We start from the raw sequence: 9,579 nt of genomic DNA on the forward strand, positions 1-9,579 counted from the left end.
GGGGTGTGCATGAATGTGCTAAATACATGCATGCACTCATCATCTGAAGTTACTGCTGGGCCGCAATATGATGGCACATTTAGGGCAGAGCAGAGGGGACAGGTTGTGTTTCAATTAGGTTTCAAGGAAATGGAGGTTTGGCTTTTAGTCGATCAACTGCCTACCATGCCTTTGGATTCCTCAGCTGGTCGGAAGCAGCCCTTTCTGGCCTGCCCCAGATCTACGGGCATCAGTTGGGTAGTGCTACGCAGTTAATAACATGCAGTGTCATGACAGACAAGCTGTGGATACAGACATATCTGCATGCAGGAGCAGTCACCCAGCCAAGGAGGGCAGGCTTGTCTGTGGTGCAGGGGCAGTTGGTGAAGAATAATGCAACGAGCAGCGTGGAGGTGTTCAGAAAAGCACCATCAATGATTAGTTTGGGGGGATTTTGAGGAGCTGTTTAGGTCATTATCCCCTTGGGGAATAAGCAGCCTTTTTGTTTGCAAGGTTTTGGCATGGGTTTTTTGTTTACCTTTCACACGGGAGTAATCCGGGTTTTCTAAGAGGAATCTGAAATCAGCGTGTGACCATCCAGAAGTCGTTAGGTGTAAAGTGGAGCCAAAAGTCAGGTTGGGGTGCATGTGCGGCCCCTTTTGCTTCCCCCCTTTTGGAGGGTTTATGTATACCGCCTTTAAGGGAGCGTCATAGAAGGAACCGGGTAAATTTGGGTTGATACAGCGTCTCTTATACCCAAATGGAAGGGTTGGGCAACCACCATTATATCAATCAGATCGCTGCATCATTTGTCAATCTTTAAAACATGCCCTAGAAATAGTACATGGTTTCTGGGAGAGGGCTCTACTAGCTAAGACGGACATTGGCTCTGCTTTCCGGCTCCAGTCCATTCACCCTCAGTCCTTTAAATATACTGTATGGGATTTAAAGTAGCAGGGCTCTATTACGTAGACAGATGGCTGCCAAGGGGCTGTTCCATTTTGTGTACTTTCTTCAAGTGTTTTAGTTATTTTTTGCAGTGGTGCATCCTGGCGGATATAGGGCATACTGGTGTGTCCCACTACCTGGATGATTTTCTATTATGAGGGTAAGTAGATACACAATTTTGTGAGGATTTACGTTTTTCTTTGCTGGTCTTGTTTGGGAGCCCCGGTGGTTCGCATATCTAATTTGGGTAAATAAATCGATACTTTGATAGGGTTATGTAGCTTACCTATGGAGAAGGTGTGGCATTCTGGGGGATTTGCTAGAAGCGTTCGTTTTGGCTAAAAAGGTTTCACTAATACAGTTGCAGTTGCTTTTGGGTCTCTCCTCAGTTTTGCATTTAGAGTCATAACTAGGGGTCGGATTTTCAGTGGACGGCTAGAGAGAGCCACATCCGGGGTTAGGAAGCCTCATTACCTCATCTGCATCTCTCTGGAGCTGAGTGAAGATCTGCAAGCGTGGTTGGTTTTTATGCACAAATTCAACGGCGTACAGATACGGCCCCCGGCATCCCTAGCCAATTCCAAACTTCAACTGCTTACAGATGTGTCCGGTTCCTTAAGTTTTGGTACATGGAGACTTGGCTGGATTCTTGTGGGGTTCAGAGCCTAACCATCCTTCTTCTAGAGATTTTCCAAAATTGTAGTGGCTGTTGAGCTGTGGGTTAGCAAGCTATGCAATAAGCGAATCCTGTTTTGGCGATAATTTAGGTGTGGAATAGGCCGTGGTATAGGCCGGCACAAATCAGGGATGGACTTAGATCTGGCTTTAAGGCTGTTAAGGCATTTGACACTGATTGGTGTGTAAGGAAAATTGAGTTTAGGGCACGGTATGCTTTGGGCATTGCAAACAAGAGAGCGGACTTCTTAAATCATATTTAGTGGTACAGGGTTCATTCCCTCATGCCTCCCGCTTGTTTACATGGTTTAATATTCTCCTTCCATGCCTGGCGGATCATCGCACTAGCATCAAGGGCCTCACTCTGAAGTAATTGGCACCTAGTACCTTAAAGACCTACACAGCAGTTTTGTATAATTGGCAGCGTTTAACTGTCAAGAACAGGTGAGGTAAAATGGTTGATGTTTGTATGGCAAAGTTTGTCTGGAGCTGTCGTGAAGGGGGTAGTTCCAAGGCGGCTATGTCTTCAGTGTTATTTTTTTTCAAGTTGCATGTTTGGCAGATCTTGCTAAATAATTCATACTAACCAAGACATTAAAAGGGTGGGCAAGAGAGCGTCCTAACACAGGCATCACACGGAGCCCAATCAACCCGGCCCTGTTGCAATATTTGATTGGGACAGTAAAGGGGGATGCTTTGAGCAAGTGCTAAGCACCCCCTTTTTAGTTTAGTCTTTTCATTTAGCTTACTTTAGGGCTTTTAGAATGGGTAAGCTAGTTACTGCTAATAAGACTACTGCGCAATCAGGTTGAATGTTAAATAATGTGGTTATTAAGCTGGTGTTTGATCTTGTGCTAAATACATAAGTCTAAGAGATTAACTGGCCAGGGGGTGATGGATTTCTTTTTAGGTGCAAGCAGACCCCGTGATTTGTCCAGTTGTTTTTACAGGGTGCTTAAATAATGTTGGCCCTCCAGGTGGTGGGCAGTGGTTTATCCATGCTAATCTATCCCCTTTGCCCAGGTAGCAGTTTATTTGGGTGTTTCGCATTGTCTTATTGCTTTAGGCTTACCTATGGAGCGTTGCGGGTTGCAGGTGATTCAGTAGACTAATTAAAAGCAGTTAGGGTGGTGGAAGTTGTATTTAAAGGGTGATCAGTTCCATTAAGTAGTTGCGCTCCTTGCGAGTTTGTTTGGAAACCCAGGGGCCTTATGCCTACTGCCGCTTTGGAGGTTGAAGGGCTTTTCAGTTTTGCCCTCAAAGAGGTTTTACATTTTTCACCTTCTTCTGGGTCACCCAACTATTGTTTCCCTTTCCTTGGGGCTAGCTTGTTATATAAATGCCAATTTCTGTCTCTGTGAACTTTCGGATAGTGTTGTCTGGGAGTGCTAACTGTCGGGTGTGGTTCATGGGGCATTCCTATATATTTACTGGGCTAGCCTGCACCAAGTAGCATTAAAAGCCCAGTATTTTCTTGTGAGCAAGTGATTTACGTTGGTTGGGAATCCGAGAAATGCGCTAGCAGCGCCTGCTAAATGCCCTATGGATGGCAGAGGAGCAGTTTGGGGCCCCTGGCTGGGTGGTCATTCACTTGGGAGGCAATGATTTGGGTACGTGCATGGGTATTAAGCCGATATGGCAATTGCATGTTTGTTAGGAGCATTGGCGGGCGTGTCATACAACTCTCAAGTTTACATTATGGGGTGGAGAGCTTTTGTAGGCCCAATGGGTTACACCTCATGGGCACAGAGCAAGAGCTATTCATCAGTGACCTCTGCAGTTTCCTTTAATTTCAAAAGAGTCACAGTTTGGTGGCAGGCCTGGTTCTGAGAACTGGGCTTTGGTGGGTAGCGGTGCTCCTTGGGCAGCCAATTATAAGCGCAGGTGTGCCTGGGTAGCTTATTTCCTTTGAGAGCGGCAAGTTGGCCACCGCCTAAAGGGGGGTCAGGGTCTCATTCCAAGGGAGGGGCTTATTCTGTGCCAATTAAGGGAGGATGGTCCTGCCTCAGGTCAGTCTGCACTGGGGGGGATCCACCCCTGTAATATAGTATTGGTATCCATTGGGCTGTGGCCTCGGTGCACTGCTTTCTTCTTTCCACCTATTCTAAAATTTCAATTTGATCAATAAATTCTGTCTGTGACCTTTTTTAATTCCATATACATGTGTCAGTGTGTTTATTTCTAGGTTTAGGCTTAAGTTAAGTTAACAAAGGGAATAATAAAAAAAATGGGTGACTTAAACACCCTAGCCAGCAGCGCAGTCCAAAATTCAATAGAGGAGCTACACCAAATGCCACCCTCACTGGTATCCCCAATGGCAGTTGGTGTGGCTCCCCTATCCGAATTTTGGACTGCGCTGCTGGCTTTCACTTTGCGCATGTGACAACAGCTGGCCTGGATGCTTTAAAAGTTATTTTAAAACTTTGGGGCCAATAGCGGGTGAAAGACCTGTTATAACTAGGGGTGTGCACCGGCCACTTTTCGTGTTTTGTGTTTTGGTTTTGGATCTGGATCTTTCTTCGTGTTTTGGATCTGGATTGGTTTTGCCAAAACCACCCTTCCGTGTTTTGGGTTCTGGGTTTTGTGTTTTGGATCTGTATTTTTTTGAAAAAAAGCATAAAAACAGCTAAAATCACAGAATTTGTAGGTTTTTCTGCTCCTATGCTATTATTAACCTCAATAACCTTAATTTCCACTCATTTCCAGTCTATTCTGAATACCTCACACCTCACAATAGTGTTTTTATGTCCAAAAGGTTGCACCGAGGTAGCTGGATGACTATGCTAAGCGACACGAGTGGGCGGCACAAACACGTGACCCATCTAGGCGTGAAACTGCAGTGGCAGACAGGATGGCATTGAAAAACTAGGCCCCAAACTGTACATAATGCAAAGAAAAAAAAGAGGTGCAAGATGGAATTGTCCTTGGGCCCTCCCACCCACCCTTATGTTGTATAAACAGGACATGCACACTTTAACAAACCAATCATTTCAGCGCCAGGGTCTGCCACACAACTGTGGCTGAAATGATTGGTTCGTTTGGGCCCCCACAAAACAAGCTGGCAATTAATCTGTCCCTGCACAAACTGGCTCTAGGGAGGCAAGAAGTCGTCCTCATCCTCCTCATCCACAGATTCCTCACCCTCTTCAGTGTTATGTACATCCTCATCCTCACAGAGTATTAATTCGTCCCTGCTGGAACCACAGGTCCCTCTGTACGTTCTGGAGGCTGGTCTCCCTGGAAGAGTTGATCATTCATTTTATGAACATCATCTTCTCCACATTTTGTGGAAGCAACCTCCTACGCCTTTCGCTAACAAGGTTCCCGGCTGCACTAAACACTCTTTCGGAGTACACACTGGAGGGGGGGCAACTCAGGTAAAATAGAGCCAGTTTGTACAGGGACCTCCAAATTGCTTCTTTTTCCTGCCAGTACAGGTACGGACTGTCTGACATGCCTACTTGGATGCTGTCACCGATGTAATCCTTTAACAGACAGATGCACGCTTGTCGCTGCTGCTTTGAGGATTCAAGTGCGGCTACAGCCCACACAATTCACAAAGACAGAAAAAAAAATAGAATATTTTTATTGTTTGTGGAGCACACTTTGAGGGTTACACCACCCTCTAACAGACAGACGCACGCTTGTCGCTGCTGCTTTGAGGATGCAAGTGCGGCTACAGCCCACACAATTCACAAAGACAGAAAAAAGAAGAAGAATATTTTTATTCTTTGTGTAGCACACTTTGAGGGTGTCACCACCCTTTAACAGACAGACGCACGCTTGTCGCTGCTGCTTTAAGGATGCAGGTGCGGCTACAGCCCACACATTTCACAAAGACCGAAAAAAAAAGAACAATATTTTAATTGTTTGTGTAGCACACTTTGAGGGTGTCACCACCCTTTAACAGACAGACGCACGCTTGTCGCTGCTGCTTTAAGGATGCAGGTGCGGCTACAGCCCACACAATTCACAAAGACAGAAAAAAGAAGAATATTTTTATTGTTTGTGTAGCACACTTTGAGGGTGTCACCACCCTTTAACAGACAGACGCACGCTTGTCGCTGCTGCTTTGAGGATGCAAGTGCGGCTACATCGCACACAAGTCACAAACACATTAAAAAAATAGTTTTTTATTTTTTGGAGCACTTCGTGAGTTACACCACCCTTTAACAGACAGACGCACGCTTGTCGCTGCTGCTTTAAGGATGCAGGTGCGGCTACAGCCCACACAATTCACAAAGACAGAAAAAAGAAGAATATTTTTATTGTTTGTGTAGCACACTTTGAGGGTGTCACCACCCTTTAACAGACAGACGCACGCTTGTCGCTGCTGCTTTGAGGATGCAAGTGTGGCTACATCGCACACAAGTCACAAACACATTAAAAAATTTTTTTTGATTTTTTGGAGGACTTTGAGAGTTACAACACCCTTTAACAGACAGACGCACGCTTGTCGCTGCTGCATTGAGAATGCAAGTGCGGCTACAGCCCACACAATTCACAAAGACAGAAAAAAAAAGAACAATATTTTAATTGTTTGTGTAGCACACTTTGAGGGTGTCACCACCCTTTAACAGACAGACGCACGCTTGTCGCTGCTGCTTTAAGGATGCAGGTGCGGCTACAGCCCACACATTTCACAAAGACAGAAAAAAAAAGAACAATATTTTAATTGTTTGTGTAGCACACTTTGAGGGTGTCACCACCCTTTAACAGACAGACGCACGCTTGTCGCTGCTGCTTTGAGGATGCAGGTGGAATCTAGACGGGATTTGGAACCGAGGACACACTACCTCCATCAATTGTCTAAATCCCACTGCACTAATGTCGGATACCGGACGCACGTCTGACACCAACATAGCAGTCAAGGCCTCAGTTATACGTTTTGCTTCAGGATGACTGCTGTCGTACTTCATCCTCATCGCTAGGGACTGTTGGAGGGTCAATTGTTTAGTAAAAGTAGTGATGTTCCTACTTCCTCTCTGGGATGATGAACAACTCCCAGCAGCAGCAACAGCACTAGTAGGAAGTGGTTCTTGATCTTTCCCTATTTTATTTTTATCAGAGAAAGTTTGGTCCTCCATTTATGTTATATTGATATATATACGTGCGGCTAAAGCGCACACAAACACAGAAAATATTTTTTTATTTTTGCTGGAGAGTAGTACACTTTGTGGGTTACACCACCCTTTAAGAAATGAGCCAGCCGGCTCTTTACTTATGGGACACAGGCGCACGCTTGGCGCTGCTCCTTTGTTGATGCACGTGCAGCCACAGTGCACACAAGTCACAAACACAGAAAAAATATATTTTTTTGGTTTGGAGTGTACTTTGGGGGTTACAGAACCCTTTAACGGTCAAGCCAGCCGGCCCTTTACTTATGACACAGGCGCACGCTTGGCACTACTTTGTTGATGCACGTGCGGCTACTGCGCACACAATTCACAAACACAGAAAATAAATTTTTTTTTGGTTTGGACTGGAGTGTACTTTGGGGGTTACAGCACCCTTTAACGGTCAAGCCAGCTGGCCCTTTACTTATGACACAGGCGCACGCTTGGCACTACTTTGTTGATGCACATGCGGCTACTGCGCACACAATTCACAAACACAGAAAATAATTTTTTTTTTGGTTTGGACTGGAGTGTACTTTCGGGGGTTACAGCACCCTTAACGGTCAAGCCAGCCGGCCCTTTACTTATGACACAGGCGCACGCTTGGCACTACTTTGTTGATGCACGTGCGGCTACTGCGCACACAATTCACAAACACAGAAAATAATTTTTTTTTTGGTTTGGACTGGAGTGTACTTTCGGGGGTTACAGCACCCTTAACGGTCAAGCCAGCCGGCCCTTTACTTATGACACAGGTGCACGCTTGGCACTACTTTGTTGATGCACGTGCGGCTACTGCGCACACAATTCACAAAGACAGAAAAAAAAAGAACAATATTTTAATTGTTTGTGTAGCACACTTTGAGGGTGTCACCACCCTTTAACAGACAGACGCACGCTTGTCGCTGCTGCTTTGAGGATGCAGGTGGAATCTAGACGGGATTTGGAACCGAGGACACACTACCTCCATCAATTGTCTAAATCCCACTGCACTAATGTCGGATACCGGACGCACGTCTAACACCAACATAGCAGTCAAGGCCTCAGTTATACGTTTTGCTTCAGGATGACTGCTGTCGTACTTCATCCTCATCGCTAGGGACTGTTGGAGGGTCAATTGTTTAGTAAAAGTAGTGATGTTCCTACTTCCTCTCTGGGATGATGAACAACTCCCAGCAGCAGCAACAGCACTAGTAGGAAGTGGTTCTTGATCTTTCCCTATTTTATTTTTATCAGAGAAAGTTTGGTCCTCCATTTATGTTATATTGATATATATATACGTGCGGCTAAAGCGCACACAAACACAGAAAATATTTTTTTATTTTTGCTGGAGAGTAGTACACTTTGTGGGTTACACCACCCTTTAAGAAATGAGCCAGCCGGCTCTTTACTTATGGGACACAGGCGCACGCTTGGCGCTGCTCCTTTGTTGATGCACGTGCAGCCACAGTGCACACAAGTCACAAACACAGAAAATATATATTTTTTTGGTTTGGAGTGTACTTTGGGGGTTACAGAACCCTTTAACGGTCAAGCCAGCCGGCCCTTTACTTATGACACAGGCGCACGCTTGGCACTACTTTGTTGATGCACGTGCGGCTACTGCGCACACAATTCACAAACACAGAAAATAATTTTTTTTTTGGTTTGGACTGGAGTGTACTTTCGGGGGTTACAGCACCCTTAACGGTCAAGCCAGCCGGCCCTTTACTTATGACACAGGCGCACGCTTGGCACTACTTTGTTGATGCACGTGCGGCTACTGCGCACACAATTCACAAACACAGAAAATTATTTTTTTTTTGGTTTGGACTGGAGTGTACTTTCGGTGGTTACAGCACCCTTAATGGTCAAGCCATCCGGCCCTTTACTTATGACACAGGCGCACGCTTGGCACTACTTTGTTGATGCACGTGCGGCTACTGCGCACACAATTCACAAACACAGAAAATAAATTTTTTTTTGGTTTGGACTGGAGTGTACTTTCGGGGGTTACAGCACCCTTAACGGTCAAGCCAGCCGGCCCTTTACTTATGACACAGGCGCACGCTTGGCACTACTTTGTTGATGCACGTGCGGCTACTGCGCACACAATTCACAAACACAGAAAATATTTTTTTTTTTGGTTTGGACTGGAGTGTACTTTCGGGGGTTACAGCACCCTTAACGGTCAAGCCAGCCGGCCCTTTACTTATGACACAGGTGCACGCTTGGCACTACTTTGTTGATGCACGTGCGGCTACTGCGCACACAATTCACAAACACAGAAAATAATTTTTTTTTTGGTTTGGACTGGAGTGTACTTTCGGGGGTTACAGCACCCTTAACGGTCAAGCCAGCCGGCCCTTTACTTATGACACAGGCGCACGCTTGGCACTACTTTGTTGATGCACGTGCGGCTACTGCGCACACAATTCACAAACACAGAAAATAATTTTTTTTTGGGTTTGGACTGGAGTGTACTTTCGGGGGTTACAGCACCCTTAACGGTCAAGCCAGCCGGCCCTTTACTTATGACACAGGCGCACGCTTGGCACTACTTTGTTGATGCACGTGCGGCTACTGCGCACACAATTCACAAACACAGAAAATTATTTTTTTTTGGTTTGTACTGGAGTGTACTTTCGGGGGTTACAGCACCCTTTAACGGTCAAGCCAGCCGGCCCTTTACTTATGACACAGGCGCACGCTTGGCACTACTTTGTTGATGCACGTGCGGCTACTGCGCACACAATTCACAAACACAGAAAATATATTATATTTTTAGCACTTGGGGGGAGCACCCCTGATGGACAGAGCACCCCCTGGACAACACTACAGCACCTCTTTAGGACTGGGACACTGCACAGGACTTTGGAGT

The sequence above is a fragment of the Taudactylus pleione genome, unplaced genomic scaffold, assembly GCF_031769625.1.
Source record: "Taudactylus pleione unplaced genomic scaffold, aTauple2 ptg000906l, whole genome shotgun sequence".
NCBI lineage: Eukaryota > Metazoa > Chordata > Amphibia > Anura > Myobatrachidae > Taudactylus > Taudactylus pleione.